General features: G+C 31.6%; 1 long non-coding RNA gene across 2 annotated transcripts; it reads left to right on the top strand.

Moving 5' to 3' along the window:
• The first annotated feature begins 767 nt into the window (after nucleotides 1-767).
• LOC140668771 (uncharacterized) lies at nucleotides 768-4,204 on the top strand. 2 transcript variants are annotated; one of them, XR_012047233.1, is made up of 3 exons: nucleotides 768-909; nucleotides 1,454-1,606; nucleotides 4,133-4,204. It is a non-coding gene; the product is annotated as an uncharacterized lncRNA (long non-coding RNA). The 2 variants fall into 2 exon arrangements; XR_012047234.1 differs by lacking the exon at nucleotides 768-909 and adding an exon at nucleotides 954-1,211.
• Nucleotides 4,205-16,743: the final 12,539 nt, after the last annotated feature.

Consider the following 16,743-nt stretch of genomic DNA (forward strand, 5'->3'; position numbering starts at 1 on the left):
GTGATCATCGAAAAATAGGTGTTAAAAAGCTTGATTTTTTTCAGAAATCAATAATTTTAAAGTAAAAAAATAAAATACATTATTATGTACAGCACAATGCTAGTTTAGTAATATAAAAATATTTTATAGAAATAAATTTCAAAAATCGAAAAAGTACCGAAAAGAACCTTAAAATAATTTAACGATCGGAATCAATTATGATTCCGATGTTATAAATTTAATAGAATTTCAATACGTTTTACGGTTTCGGTCCAACTAAAAATAACTTTCGAAATTTCTATAACTTTTGTTTATGAATATTGAAATGTATATTAGAAGAGACATTACATAAGAAGCTCATAGATAGAAAACGTGCCTAAAGTAGATATAGGCTGATATTCCGTTCTTATATTTGAGATCATTTTAAATCATGTTAAATCATTTTAAGACTCCGTTTAACCAATCAGATTGCCGAATGGATTTAAGACCATAATTAAGACGATCTTAAATACATATAAGAACAAACTATGAATATCAACCATAGAGTCTGTCTCATTTTCTCCGCTTATTCATCCTACTGTGCCTGCGCAGAATATAGGAAGCCACATGCTACGAACAAGCGATGTCAAAAGTTTATTGAAATTTTGTTTTTCTCGTTGAGATAATAGTGGTATGCTCTGATAGCAGAACTTTTGGACATAACTGTACAACAAAAACAAACTCTCTGAGATTTCCTCTTTCTGTCGCTACGCTTTAGACAACCTAATACCTCTTAAAGTTTGTATACATTTCACAAGGTTACAAAACAGTTATCAATTTTGACTCCGGTTCGGGTCCCTGTAAACAATGAATTTCAACCTTTGCTAAAGGCTCACAATCGACGTTAATCGGTTGTAATGCGCAGTGTTATTTAAGAGTGTGAAAAAGAATGTAAGATAAAAATACAATTCTAGAAATGTATTTTTTCGTTAAAGTAGATGTTTGCTTAACTTTAATTAATCTTTCAAAATTCGTGCTTTTTTAACAAGAGTATGACAAGTTTTAAATAAAATATTCCTTTTAACTTTTCAAAAAATTAATAATTTATTTTCAACCAAAAAATAATATAAATATATTGTTTAATGTATACATGTGTCAATTTATCTCGTTTAACATATCTCTTATTCATCAAACTTACAAAAAGTAAAAATTATATATTCTCCAAATATCCTCTTAAAAATTTGTCTGTCCAGGTAAGCAAGTAAGATCAAATCAGACACGTGTTTATGTTCATATGAAGAATATCTTGATATATTGGCACAAATTTATTTACTAGAAAGATGCACATGTAATGAATAAGCATATGCAACTCAAAATATTATACAATTATAGAATAAAATTATTTTTTAAAAAAATAGAGAAATACTTGACTCTTTCAATTCACTCATCAATTTATTAGTATTCATATGTACATATTTGTTTTTTTATATTTTAGTTTCTTTACCATAGCGAAAGAAATTGTTGCACTCTTGTGCTTTTAACAAAAAATATAGCAATAACATAAGGAAACGTTAACGAATTTCATAGCAAACAGATTTTGTAATTGGAAAGCACATCCATTTCGTTAAAATTACAGCAATCATATAACGTAAGTACATTATTTTTTTGAGAAATGAATATTGATGTTTATCAATGCTTCACAAAACTCATAGCGCTAATCTATTTGATTATTAGATTATTATAAAATGTTAACAAATTTTTAATTGCAATCGTAAAACCGGAGTAACCACACACGCGAATATAAATACAAAATACAAATACAGAATGATCTACTCATAACGGATAACATTTTATACAATATTTTTCAAAATAAATAATAAAAAATAAATAAAAAATGTGCACATACACACACACACACACATACACACATACATAGAGATTTATATGTATATGTAGGATAGACGAGTTTAAAAGTAAATCACTATCTTTGTCTTTACAAGACAAACTTTTTTATAGACAAGCTTATTAAAAATATAAGTACGCGAAAGAGTCTTAATCAATATCCGCGATTAACCTCTTTTTGTTTTCGCTGTTTTCGGAACTCTGCCTGCTATTCGGTCCGCGAAAGCCGATTTCTTGTTTTCTATTACATTTATGTGGTCGTTATTAGCTGACGACAGCTTTAGAAGCTGTCACGAAGAAAACACGTGATCAACCGTGAAGGAAGCAAGATCTACTTCCATTATCTCTAATGGATTTCATAATAAATTGACCAAATACAAATTGTTAATATATATTTTTTTTTTAATTTAATGCTTTGCAATAGCTATACGTTCACGGAAAAAATTAATTCATTAAATATTAGCATTTACAAGTTTATAAAATTTACGACGATGCAAATTATTCGTGCGCAGTTTTAAATTAATGTGATATTGATTATAATATATCAATATGTGTTAGAAATAAATTAGCCGATGGCTATAATTATATTGCAAAACATTAGATGTAAATAATTGTTGTTAACGATTTTTATATCCAATGTTTTGCAATGTTTTGTAAAACTTTAAATAATTAATAGCCTAATAATGTATATACGATTACGATAAATTTGATTCATTAATTTTGAGTACAATGCATATTTATCAATTTATGTTAAATCTCGATAATCTCTCTGTAACAAGAAAAGTATTTTCATATTATTAAATAAAATATTTCTATAATCTTATTATAAAAATGTGTACTTTTATAATATTCTAAATAAATCAACACTCATAATTATTAATTGCATTATTTTTTACTTCAACATCGAAAAAGAAAAAAAATAAGAAAACTATAATGTATAACTGTAAGGTCCGATTGCACCAACATTATTTTGGATTTAAGCGAGACTTAAACATGTGTCTATCTTCATCTTTCTTTCTAAATGAATAAAGACAGCTATATATTTAAGTCTTGCTTAGAGCCAAAATAATGTTGATGCTATCGGGCCTTATACATGCTATTTTCTCTGCATAAAGGTTTTAGTTGATAGTCATCTGAATTTTCCTTGACTGACTTCGAAAATACATGAGTATTGTACAAGCTATACATTTTGCTTTCAAATTTTTGTTGACAATTATCGAAAGTTTACTAATTGACTAATTTCAAAACTTTTAATAAATGGTTTATTAGGTTATTACATTTTTCGTTTTAGAATTTTAACAGACAGTCAATAAACACTTCCTTATTTGTTATACACATCTTAAAATTATTTATCAAAGTTTATAATACAAAGTAATCTAATTTCTATAAGATTTTCGGCCCTATCCAAAAATGAATGTTTAGTCAAATAAAATTTAATAAATTTATTTTTTATTTATTTAAAAGATTATTACAAAAATAAAAATATATAAGGTTTGAAATATTACAAAATACGTTAATGATAAAACAGACTGATACGAGCCAAACGTAAGGTCTTAAATACAAGAGAATTAAAAAAAAAAATTAATTTAAAAAAAATCGATAAGTTTATAATTATATCTCAATTTAGATATGTATCATTTTTCGATGTCATATTTTTTTATTTTGTTATAACGCTGAGAATGATCCAAAAAGAAGATAGAAACATTCGTTAAAATTCATATCGTTAAAGTCCATATATATAATTACTTAATATTTGTTATATACTATATAATTAATATGCATTAATATCCGTATACTATATAATAATAATTGTTATAATAAGAGATACACATCCTATTTATCGCGCTAGCTTGTAAAAACTATTTTGTTTTGTCTTGATTATATTTAACAAGGTCTAATCAAAATAAGAATGTCAAGATAACCAGATACATTAGACTTATTCTTAGCCATGAGAATTCTTCCTATACATATGTATATTTATTCTATAAGAATTATAAGAACAGAAGATTGAATCTTTTTTAAATACAAAATCATTTTTTTAAAGTAAATTCTGAAAAAATATTAAAAATTCAAGTGGTTTGCTCTGTGCTGTGTTTCAAAGGAGAAATAGCGATATATCGCATTTCCAATAAAGTGTATTAGGCGCTTTTAATGCGTTTTATATAACAAAAAAATTACAATTTAATTTCTTTATTATTTTCAAATTTATTCTAGAAAATGTATTCTTGATAATTTAAAATATGATAAAGTAACATATAAAATATTTTTCCAGATATCCTCTATATCAATAACATTATAATATTCAATTTGATTATACCTTAAAAAAATGGAGTACAAACATGAACGAATTACTGAAAGAGAAACAGGCGATGTCTTCTTGCACTCACGAAAACGTCGTGACTTATTACACATTGTCCGTGGTAGAAGAAGAAAAGAAAAACTTTGGCTGGTCTTAAGATTATTAAAAGACGGATCCTTGTTGGATATCAAGCATAAAACTAAAACCACCAATTGCAAGCATGGAGTATTCGACGAAGCCACCATAGCCACGATACTTCGAGAAGTACTCAAATATCTTGAATATTTCTACAGCAATGAACAGATTTACAGGGACATAAAAGCAGGTAATATCCTACTAGGCGAAGATGGCATGATGCAGATCGCCGATTTCGGTGTCGGCGCGACTGGACGCGATCTGAGTCGACGGAAGATTATTAAGATTATTAGGCTTTGTCATTGCAATAATAATTTATGCATATAGTTTCTGACAAATATATAAATAATATATAATATAAATATAACATATATGTATATAATATATAATAATATAAATATATATAATATATATATAAATATAATATATATATATATATATATATATATATATATTATATTTATATATTTATATATAAAATAAATTACTACTGCTATCATATAGAAATTATAAATTGATAACTAGAGGACTACATTTGCATTATTTCTTCGTTTTCATAATTAAGCGTTCATTACAGAGTTATTAAATTTTCAGGAAATTAGAAATAGATCAAGTCTTTTTTGTCGCACAAATCTGTCCAATAAAGAAGATTTTAAAAGTGTAAATACTTTCTAACTAATGAATTAAATTTAGGACTTAATCTTTGGTTCAATTGTTAGCCACGGTTAACTAGTTAAGTTCTCTTTTCCGTTATATATACAGTTGCGACGTAGAAGAGGAAACTGAAAAATGATCTGCGATATCAGTTAACCATGGGTATATCGATGTAACAAGCGCAATATGGCAATAGACGCGAAATCAATTAATTGATTTATCATGTTGAGTTGAATGCCGGGTCGCTGGACGTTACCTTTGTAAAAAGCGTTTATTCGTAAATAATATATAATGAGCTATATCAATCGCGCTATCGCATTTTGACGATTAGAAATCACACAAGGTGTTTGAACAAAAAGCTTTTGGTCAAATTATAAAATCAATTTGTCCTTCAATTTATATTTATATTATATATATATATATATATATATATATATATATATATTCCATGGATCTTTTAATTTAGGAAACGTAACGTAAATACAAGTTTCTCTGTCTGTGAAGATTTTTTTTCCGAAATGAAATACTTTGTTTGAAATATTGCAGTCGTATGTTTCTGAAATATTTTTCCTTTTAATTATAAGAATTTCCAGCAAAACTTTATCTAAATGTGCATAATATTTTCCTATCTCAATTTTCTTCATAACGTATTAAATTCTTTGAAGAAATTTAATTTCAAAAATAATATTGAATAAAGAATATTTTAATAATTTAGGCGATGGTTAGATTGAATATCATAAAATGGACTGATATAACAAGAAACATTTTATAATGTTAGAAAAAAAGATACATTTTCAACATATATAAATATAATATTTTCATATATATAAATATATATAAATATATATATATATATATATATATATATATATATATATATATACATATATACATATACATATATGGATTTTTATAAAATCAAAAACTATATAACTATTGAAATGTACGCAATTTATATAAAAAATTCAATGATTGCATACACAAAATTATGAATAAAATGATATACAACCAAGAAAAGCAAATATATTGTTTGTATTCTTAAAATGCGCAAGAAAGAGTTAAACGGCCGTTACCTAAATCCACTTGATTTAATCCACATAGTAGGTCATGCAGTAACGCTTATTTGCAATGTTGAACAGTTTGTGAAACACATATCAAACGGATATAACACAGGATGAGAGACGACGTATCAGTCAGTCCAATAAACAAACGGTTGGACAATATCTTGTAATATGCGTGGGCTTTCTCCAATAGATATAATCTTCCTATTTACATAGGAAACCAGTTATTGGTCCATATTCAAGAAAATTAATACTTGCAGAATCACGACGTATCAGAATATTCGTCTTCGACTGATCGCAATATAAATTAAACGCGGAAATGAAAAATTCCTCTGTAAAATGTATATACAATGTATATATAAAAACATATACATATATTTAAAGGTGCGATTTTATATAAGAAATACACATTATACGTCGCGACATTCAACAAGTGCTACACAAGAAACGATTGTTTATTTTGTGACATATAATTTTGTTAATAGCGTATTATTGTTTACATACTGTGATGTAACAAGATAATCACTTTGTGTTTACCTTGTTTACCACCTTATCATTCGCACGGTTCAACGCGGTTCGAGCGAATAGCTAATAATACGAGGTCCTTCGGATATCGTCGTATTATCCTTTGCAATATTATATTATTGATTGCGAGCAGTATTAACAATAAAATACGTTAAACACAATTATTTCTCACATTTATTATGGCTATTGAATATCAATTTCCATAATCAATTAATTTTTGCTATTATCGCGTATTAATTAGTTTGCCAACATATCGATATCAGCATGAAGCCACCAATGTCATTTCATCATTAACAAAATGTTACAAATCTAGAACAAATTAAGTCACACAGCAATGTGTTCAATTAGTATTCAACCACATAATTAAATATTTATAAATTGTAGTAAAAACCATGCGTTTAAATTTTGATAATTTATTGGAACGCGTATTTCATGCGATCTATCTGATCAAAATTAATCATGTGAAAAATTTATGTAGATAATTTAAAATAAAATAAAATCAAAATTCGCAAAGACTATCTAGATTAGAATCTAAAATAATAAATAAATAAAGGTTAAAGTATAATAAATAAATAAAGGTCAAAGTCAGAGACAGGACAACAGATATTTCAAAATGTTCGCGAGTTGGTTAAAATGAAGGTCATAACATATAAAATTAAAAATATAAACAGTACAGATAATATAAAATAATATAAAGAGAAAAATATGCGTTTTACTCATTATAATATTCCTTCGATTTATTAATTTATTTTCAATTTAAACTTTATAATTTACTCATAATGTCATAATATAGTTTTGTGCTTCCTATTTAATTACGCTCTCTGTCTATAGGCATTAAATTGTTGTACCGCTCAAAACGTACTTTCAAACACGTTTCGTTTCAAATATGGTTAAACATTATACAATATAAAAAAACCCGCAATAGAGAAGTACGTCAAGCTATAATAGTCAAAATATGAAAATTATAAACTAAATTATTAATTATTATTTAAGCGCAGTGGTCATGAGCTATAAGCAAACTTACAAATTCATATTCCCAAAAAGTTTTTGTAAAAAGATAATAATTATCGGCAACATTATAACAAAGGAATTATCCAGTGTGCATCACTTCTAAATAATGCCGGATGGTAATTTGAAACGAAACGTGTTTGAAAGTACGTTTTGAGCGGTACAACAATTTAATGCCTATAGACAGAGAGCGTAATTAAATAGGAAGCACAAAACTATATTATGACATTATGAGTAAATTATAAAGTTTAAATTGAAAATAAATTAATAAATCGAAGGAATATTATAATGAGTAAAACGCATATCTGAGAGAGTCCGCATGATGTAACCAATGATCAAAGAGATACGTGTGTGCGAGGCAACAAACCGTTTGAAAATGATAGGAAAGGAAAATAAAGTGAAAGTACCACGAACGTGAGACAAGAAAAAGGACGGACAGAGGAGAGGGATGCGAGAATTTAAAAACTAAACTTTAACTAACAATAAGCGTGACAAGGCAAAAATCTGATCTCTCTATCGCGGTTGATTTGAAATAAAAAAAATGTTAAGAATCCTAATATTGTATATCAATCATTAAGAAACTCCTTATCGTTCTACAAATTCAATTTATGCATATTTTTCTTGTTATTCTTCACAATATAATAAATGATGTATTCATTATGTACAATTAATATTAATATACAAGTAATATAAATACAATTAATATGGAGGTATCACAAAATATCGCGTGAAAAATATATTCTGTTTATTAATGTTCGTGCGATTGTAATTAATTGTGTTTTCGCGAGTAAGTGCCAGGAAGGAGGTGAAGGAGCAGTAAAAGATAAAAAAGGAGGAAAAGGTCAGGAAAAAGGCATCAGCGAAGCAATTATGAGATGAGAGCAAATCATGAATTATTTATATAACTATTTATTATTTTTAAAATTAATTGCTTACCTATCTTTGCAATTTGATTCATTCTAAATTATTACGTTATATACATACATATAAATGATTCTAGAGTTTATTTAAAATAGAGGTATTTAAAACATTTCTAATTTTTATTTTTAAATTTCTATTTTCAAGTATTTTTAAATATTTAATTAATAATTAAAATTATGAATGTATATGAATGTACATATAGTTATGTAGTATAAAGTATTTCAACGTTTATTAAAATCAAAATTTATAACTATTAAATAATTTTTATATTAAAAATACATTTTTATTTATTTCTATAAAAGAAATAACAAATCAAAAATTAATATGCATATAACAATTATATTTTTTGAAATGTTATTTTTTTAAGATACTATGTATTATGTAGTATATATATATATTATAATTTATATACATATATATTGTACAAATTAATAGGATATATACTATGACTCCGCTATTATACAATATATCGTATCAGTGAATAAGTTGTTTACTTTATATTCTCGAATATATAATTTTTTTCATTCGAATATGCTCTTTCTTATTTCTGAATCATTCTATTCCAATTGTTTGTCACTTTCTTCCTATCAAAGGAATTTTCTCAATTGTACTGATATGAATTACGTGATACAAGTTACGTGAACCGTATGATCATTTCTCGCGAGACACCAGTTTAGTTTCGTTTTAAATAATTGGCTGAACCTATAAAACCAGCACAAGGTATATGCAGCGTGAAAAAGATAGCAACATGACAATATAGCTAATAATCTCAGGATTATGTAATTTATCTTTCGTAGTAAAGAAAACGTGCGCGAACACGACTCACAAAATCAATTGCAAACTGTAATCTATGTTTTTTGCAAGATGCTCGACTATGGCACATATGTACCTATATACACATGTATGTAAATAGTCACACGCCAATAAATTATAATTTCAGCGTAAATGTACGCAAGTTTGATTATTTTCTTATTCGCTTAATTAATATTCGACTGCCACGCTATTCGCCTGTGTCCTTTTTATACTGATGCCTATTATCCGCTACTTCGTACTAATTATCGCACATCGACTTTTTACACGACACTAGATCCCTTTCACTTTTTTTCTGCCAACAATATCACCGATAAAGTGCATCGACTTTTTTAATTTTTAGTTTTAAAACGAGCTCTTAATGTCGAAAAGATAAGTAGTTACATCGATTTTCTCTTGCTATACATGTATCTCTATGTTTTAATTTTCTTTAGTTTTATTAAAACATAAAGATATATGTATGGCACTGTTTTGCAACAATTTTTTTTACGTGATACATTATTTTCAATTAAATTATGATATTTAAAAACGTTATCTTTAATATTACAACATCAAATTTTTTGTTAAAGTTTTGATATTTAACTATTTTTTTACTTTTAATTCTATTATTTTTATTACTGTACATATGGTTTTATTATGCTTTTACAGAAATATTTTTTGTCTGCAAATATATTTGGTGAGTATATATTGAAATGCATTCCATAATAAAATATGTATCATGTAAGGCATTCAATATTATTTTATCGGAAAAAAGTTTTTAATATTAAAACATGAAAAATAACGAAATTAAATTTTAGACTATATATTGCAATTTCTTATTCTCAATTGAATTTGGCATCTCTTACCTTGAAATTCAAGATTAGATATTCAACATCCCATTGACGAATGGTAGCATAACTCGTGTAGAATCGTCGACTAAACCCAGCGCGATCCGAATATCCATTTCGCGATAATAACGAGGGTGATGCCTCGTTACAACGTATTATTATTTTATGGGATACACGCCACGTGTGTATGTCGCAAACAACCTGCTGCGCGCGTCGCGGAATTAATTTCGCGTAACGCAGGTAACATCTCGCGAATGAACGAGTTAACGCCGCCGTAATAACTCCGGCGCGGCGGCCGGTTAACGTTTACACAGGTGCACCGCAAACGTGACTGCGCACGTGCAGCGCTGCCGGTTTGCATGTGCGCATTCGATGCGCAGAAAGACCCAACCGATACCGGGAAACGTCGTTTATTTACGACGGCGATTAATCTCGGGAGGATCCTCGCGGACGACGGAAACGACCGGCAGATCCTGCTCGACTTTACGGCGCGGTCAGCGACGACAAACGAACCCTCATGAGATTGCAGGCAACGGCGATGCAATAATTTTCGAGAAAAGTTATTTACTCATTTGTTCTCTCGGTTGTTTATTTAACTCGTAATTTTGTGCATTGAATGGTTTGCGTTAGATTTCCTGAAACAGGCTTGTAATTTTCTTCTAGTAGAATATTATTGAAGTACGCATCTTTAAATATGATACTCATGTTAAAAAATCGACAAGTAGTATAGGATATACGTACATATCTTTATACGTATAAATTAAATAATATTTGCTAATTAATTTTTTACAATTATTCGTATTGATTATAATATTTCTTATGATTTATTGCGATGCGATGATAAAATGATGTAACAAATAGCATAGCTTAGAAATTTTCAGCTAGATAGGAACTAAATTTGTTCTAAGGAATTTAATGTGAATCAGAAATTTAATGTGCTCAATACGCAAAGGCGAAATCGAGCGATGCAATTACGTTTGCGTATTACAATTCGTACGCTGCCGTGAAAATCTCGAAATAAGAGAGCCCCGAGTTTTGCTTTCACTTCCCTATTCTCCCTCGCTTCAAATCGGTCTCGGCAAATTGCCCGGACTCTCTCTCTCTCTCTCTCTCGGAATTTTCTCTTTCTTTTCCTCTTTCGATTCTCAATATGCAAACACATACACACACACATACACACACGATTGTTCAAATTTAGCCATTTTATCGCGCGAAGAACTGTTGATACAAACGATTGTCAAACGAAGGCAGGCGAGCTAAGCAAATATTATTCTAAAGACCAGTGAATGGTAGCGATGATGAGGCGAACGAGTAGGAGGAAAGAGAAAAAGAGTAGCAGAAGAGTCCAGAAGTCGATATAACCGGAACGCGAAGCTCTAACTCTCGGTTAGCTGATTGGATCGATGTAGGCGAGCACGAAGGTTGTGCGAAAAAATCAGCAAATGGATCGGATCTCCTATCAAAGGTTAGGCTAGTATTCGCTCAAGTATTCGCGATGATTATTAGCAGAGTGGCACTTTAAAAAAAAAAAAGAAATGTGCAGAGAAAGGACGATCCGCAGCCAAGCGTGATGCCGGATTGACCGATCAAATTAGCAAGCCATATTAAGAATCTTCGATTAGGTGCCTTCGCAATTACGTGCCGGAAGCAAAATTCAATCGCGCGATATATTTGCTCGCCAATACGGACACAAATCCGCAACATTAACTATCGCGTGCCGCTCGCGAGGATCGCGGACGCGATTGCGAAGTTTATTTGCTCCACTAGACTGGAGCAATGATCGCAGCGAGCTCGCATTCGCGTTCAGATTACACCGGATAATCGCGATATTTGCGGAACGCGATTATCAATCTGGCTCTGGCAGTTTTGCCTTACTTTCTCGGTCATACTGTCACTTTCGAGCAATGACTCCGTCATTGTGTTGCATTGTGTGCAGTGGCTTGTAGAGGTAGAGAAATAGGAAGAAGGATTCTTATTATAAGTCACTTTAAATAAATATATTTTATTTTCTGGACAAATTAAATATATGATATATACAAAAATTAAAATGATAAAATATGATCAATTTTTATATTTTCCTTATGCAATACTTTTTTGTGATGTCTTTCTAGATTATAAACACGTAAATTTTGTTCAAATCTGATCAAATATCAACTGCTAAATAAAAAGAATTATTTGTTTTATTTATTATAATAAAATTATGGCCGATATAAAAGATACAGATTAGTTTTACGTTATCGCCAACTTTTTACGTTGTTATTATTAGAGTAACAAATTATAACATTCTAAATATAAAGTGCGAGATTACTCAACAAGAAAACGGCCGATTGTATATCGCCAGATTATACAACGAGAAACGACTGCGTTTCAACGAAGCAGCCGGACTGCAGCGCACAATAATCACAATATTTGTGCGCTACGATTATTATCGCCAAAGCGCCTCGATTTCCTCGGGCACTCTAAATCCCTCGTTTCCTAACGACTCTTTAAAGTTCCAGTTAGTAAGTAGTGCAATCACAGAAAAGTATAAAATTGTAAAGCAGCGTAGATTGCACAATTCAAATTAATTTATAGCAATTGTCATACTACTTAAATATTCCTGTCTAAGAATCGATCTGATATGACAGAGATACATTTACGTTTTTCACTCGTTAAAAAAGGATTCTTCGAGTCTGCATTAACTCTTACTAATATTCCAAACTTTTACTCTCCGTATGAATTTCTGAAGATTCTATCTCGTTATATTTTAGACAATTGATACAATTATAAAAATTGAAGGCTGTAATTCGCACTACTCCATTCTTACCATCATTTCTGATTATCATGCCAAGAGGCAGAAGGCTGGGGAAAAAAAAGTTAAAAAGCACGCCGGGTTTCCAATATTGCGCCGCGCGTACACCTGTTCTCCCTATCTCTCCCTGGCTTCGTTAAATTCGATATTTCGCAATACGCACGCGCCTTTCTCGCGGCGCCGTGGCACGCACGTGCGTCGATGCCGTAACGTCAACGCACACGATCACGATACCATAATATCGGGACATAACGCGCGGTACACGCGGATCGCCGCGTGTGAGAGAGGGGAAGAAAAAAAAATTTGATGATTATCTTATAACTAAATTATGGTAATTTTCTATGCCCGCGCGAATCGCGGTTTATCGGAATAAATATACTTGTACATTTTTGTCGTAACGGGTGACTGCGCGCGTCGCGTCTCTATGCGCTTTTTTGCGGAGAGGGAGGATATATCTCGGTACGCTTGAAGGAATTTCCGGTCTCTGCTGTTTCGTAACAAAATAACAGAGTCAACAGTAAGCTAATTCATTTCTTTTCCGATCCGTTTTTACTGTTCATTGCGTCGGCGAAATATGAACGAAGCTGGATTGAATAAACACATACGATTTCACATTCGTGATAAAACGCGTTGTACTTTTTATCTCATAGATACGTATAATATTAATATATATATATATTTTATTATAAAGAAAATAATTGTACAATAACATCTCTCGGTCAATTTTAAGAAAGACTTATATACTTTTAATATAAAAATATAATATAATAATACATACAATGGTCGAGACATTACGTATGCTAAAATAAGAAGAGCCTGTGATATATAAAACGATGATCAAAAGAGAAGGGCCAATTAGGACCTATATTAAACGACGATGACACATTGCCAATGAATAATTCAAATTATAAATTACACGTTTAATCGGCGAGTGAATTCCTTCCAACCATCCGATATGCACTGCGAGACGCGCATAAATCAACATTTCGTACTCTTCTAATTGTGCGTATTCGATCGATATTACGAAGACCGACATAATTTTAAGGTGCGCGTCGAGAGTGAACGGCAGCTCTTTGTAAAGGGCCTACCGTTTTAATAAGCAGCAAGAATCTATTATAGGAAACACCTTTGAACACAATGTGCTTAATGACCACAAAGATAGATAACGATGTAACTAGATCTGCGCACACGTGTATACATACACATGTACACGCCACTCAGCTCGAATATATGAGCAAGCGTGTCGTAACGTACGAATACCATGCAAGGGCATATACGGTTTATGCACCTTATACTCACTCTCGCCACATATCTACACAGCAGCGTGTTCCGCCACATACTGGGTGAATATTTTTGAAGATATCAATGTCCGATAGCAATCTTATTTCTAATTGTTCTGCAACTGACGTAAGCGATCCATCTATGCCATTTATACTTTCACAATCTTCGAGGTGTCATTTCCAGCTAAAAAAGGAACTCCTTCCTTCTTGAATTCTTTCGCATCGATTAAAAATTAAATTATAGATTAAAAGTTGAACGGTTATGTCGTGGACGTACTTAACGTCGCGATATGTATTTTACAATCCATTATTGTACTGACGTATATTTCTTCAAAATATCCAATCAGATGATTTGCAAATTGATCGAGATGGAATGTGAGGTGTCACGTAACGTAAAATAAAAAAAAAGATGCTTTTCATGCGCAAACACCCGTTAGACGTCAGCCTCAGTTTCTTACGGTACGTGGGTTAGGTGTATCTACCTGTCCGAGGCTCCTCCCAGCTCACCTGTGTATAGTGAAAAAGGGTCAATAGCACACACAACGAGAGAGCACGAACCGCGAAAGTCTGGACCGGGATGCTGCGCTGCAAACTCGTCGTGCCAAAGAGATGCCGGTCGACAATACTTTTTCCAACAGCCGGCTGGAGATCTCCGGTCATCGGAGCACCGCCAAGAGTCACATAGAAAAATAATAAAAAAAAAAAAAAAAATTCGATTAAACACACACGCATACACATCATACAAAAAATAATTCCTTCTCGCTCGCGCCTCCTGTCGACGCGATGTCATCCTTTCGTGATTTTCGAACCGAGAAAAGGGTCGAAAGTCCGTCGAGATGACACGACGCGATAATCCGCCTCGACGAAACTGTGGGAAACAGTGAGATCTCCAACGCGCACAATATTCATGAATTACGTAATACATGGGGCAGGCACATTGTAGAAAATTAAATCTCGTGTTCACGAAAGAGAGAGAGAGAGAGAGAGAGAGAGAGAGAGAGAGAGAGAGAGAGAGAGAGACGAACGGTCCGCGCCATCGTCGTCATCGAATCGTCGTAAATATCGGATCTACTGTCTATTTTTAAATTCCAGGCGCTCGTCTCGCGACGGAATTTAAATGAAACTGCAGTTTCTAGGATAACGAAGTCCTTACAAAAGTCGCATATCATCGTTTAATGCCATTCGAAGCGAGGCTTAATTAAACCAAAGTGATCGGAAACAGGATATTTCTTATCTTTAGATACGATACGATTACTAATTTCCGACTAATTGTAGCTGCAGATAACAATTAACGTGTCACGATATTCTTAATATTCTTCGCGTCTTAATGATCATTACATTTCACAATAAACATCAGCATTTCTATAAAAAGTATGTAAAAAATATAAAATTAATTTTCCGACATTAATGACAAAATTTTATCAAAAGTTGTCTCTTATTATAAATTTTTTATTCTTATTTCACAAGTAATAATTTAATAATAGAGGTTTAACTGTACAAAATTCTTCATTTACTTTATTTATAAACAATTACTTATAAACTATTTAAAATTCTTAATTTGTTTTTTTTTAATTCAGCTTTTTCTCGATTAAATTATCTCTATTAATTCTTTCTCTTTTTCTCCAAACACTGTTATTTTTAGTTTAAATTATTTTAATCTTCTTATTAAAATATTTCTAAAAAAAAGACAGGTAAAGGTGATTTTTTTAATGTCTGTTGAAAAAGGGCGACGACTCGCGGGAGGTGAAGGACCGACGCGATGTCACGGGCGGAATCGCGACGCAACGCGTACGAGCGGAATGAGAAGCGGAGAGCTCTCGGAGAGGCTCTCTCGAGGAAGTAGTAAAAGAAGTTTATTGGACGCCTTAATGACGTAATGGCGCGGGTGCGCATCTCGTGAAAGACGGGAGATGCGCGAGAGTGTCTCCCAAGGGCGATCCGAAACCGGCCTGTGTGAGCCGCGTTATAATAAGGGCGGCGCGATCGCCGTCATAAAGTCGACGGAATCGTTAAATTTGTGGTACCGCTCGGGCCAATCCCACCCTCCCCTGTCCCCTCTCCCTTTCCCTCCCGCGCGCGCTCTGTTATCCCACACAAAATTACCCAGAGAGAGAAAGAGAACGGCCCTATACTCTCTTTCTTCTCGCGCCCCCGGAGGACTCGGCGATTACGTGACGTGCACATTCGTGCATGTGCGTGTCTCTTTTGACCGGCAATCTGGAGCGCTTCTATCTCTTTCTCTCTCTCTCTCTCTTTCTCTTACTATCCGAAGAGAGAATCTATCATGCTGAATCCCGCTGGGTCGAACGAAACTCGACATTATGAAGTACGCGCGAATCTTGGCTGAATAATACACGATGAAATTGCCGTCTCGATAATGTTTTCTCCTTCTGTGCTCGGCAAAGTCATCATTATTGCGGTATTCGAGGATTTGTATTATTCAATGCTGAACGTGCCTGAGAATTTGTAAAATATTTGGATAGTTGAGAGATTTCTTAAATATTGCATGGATATCCGTGTATACGAATATTTAATTACTTTAACAATTTAAATATTTGCGGCATTCGAGTGC

The sequence above is a fragment of the Anoplolepis gracilipes genome, chromosome 1 (assembly GCF_047496725.1).
Source record: "Anoplolepis gracilipes chromosome 1, ASM4749672v1, whole genome shotgun sequence".
Classification (NCBI taxonomy): Eukaryota; Metazoa; Arthropoda; class Insecta; order Hymenoptera; family Formicidae; genus Anoplolepis; species Anoplolepis gracilipes.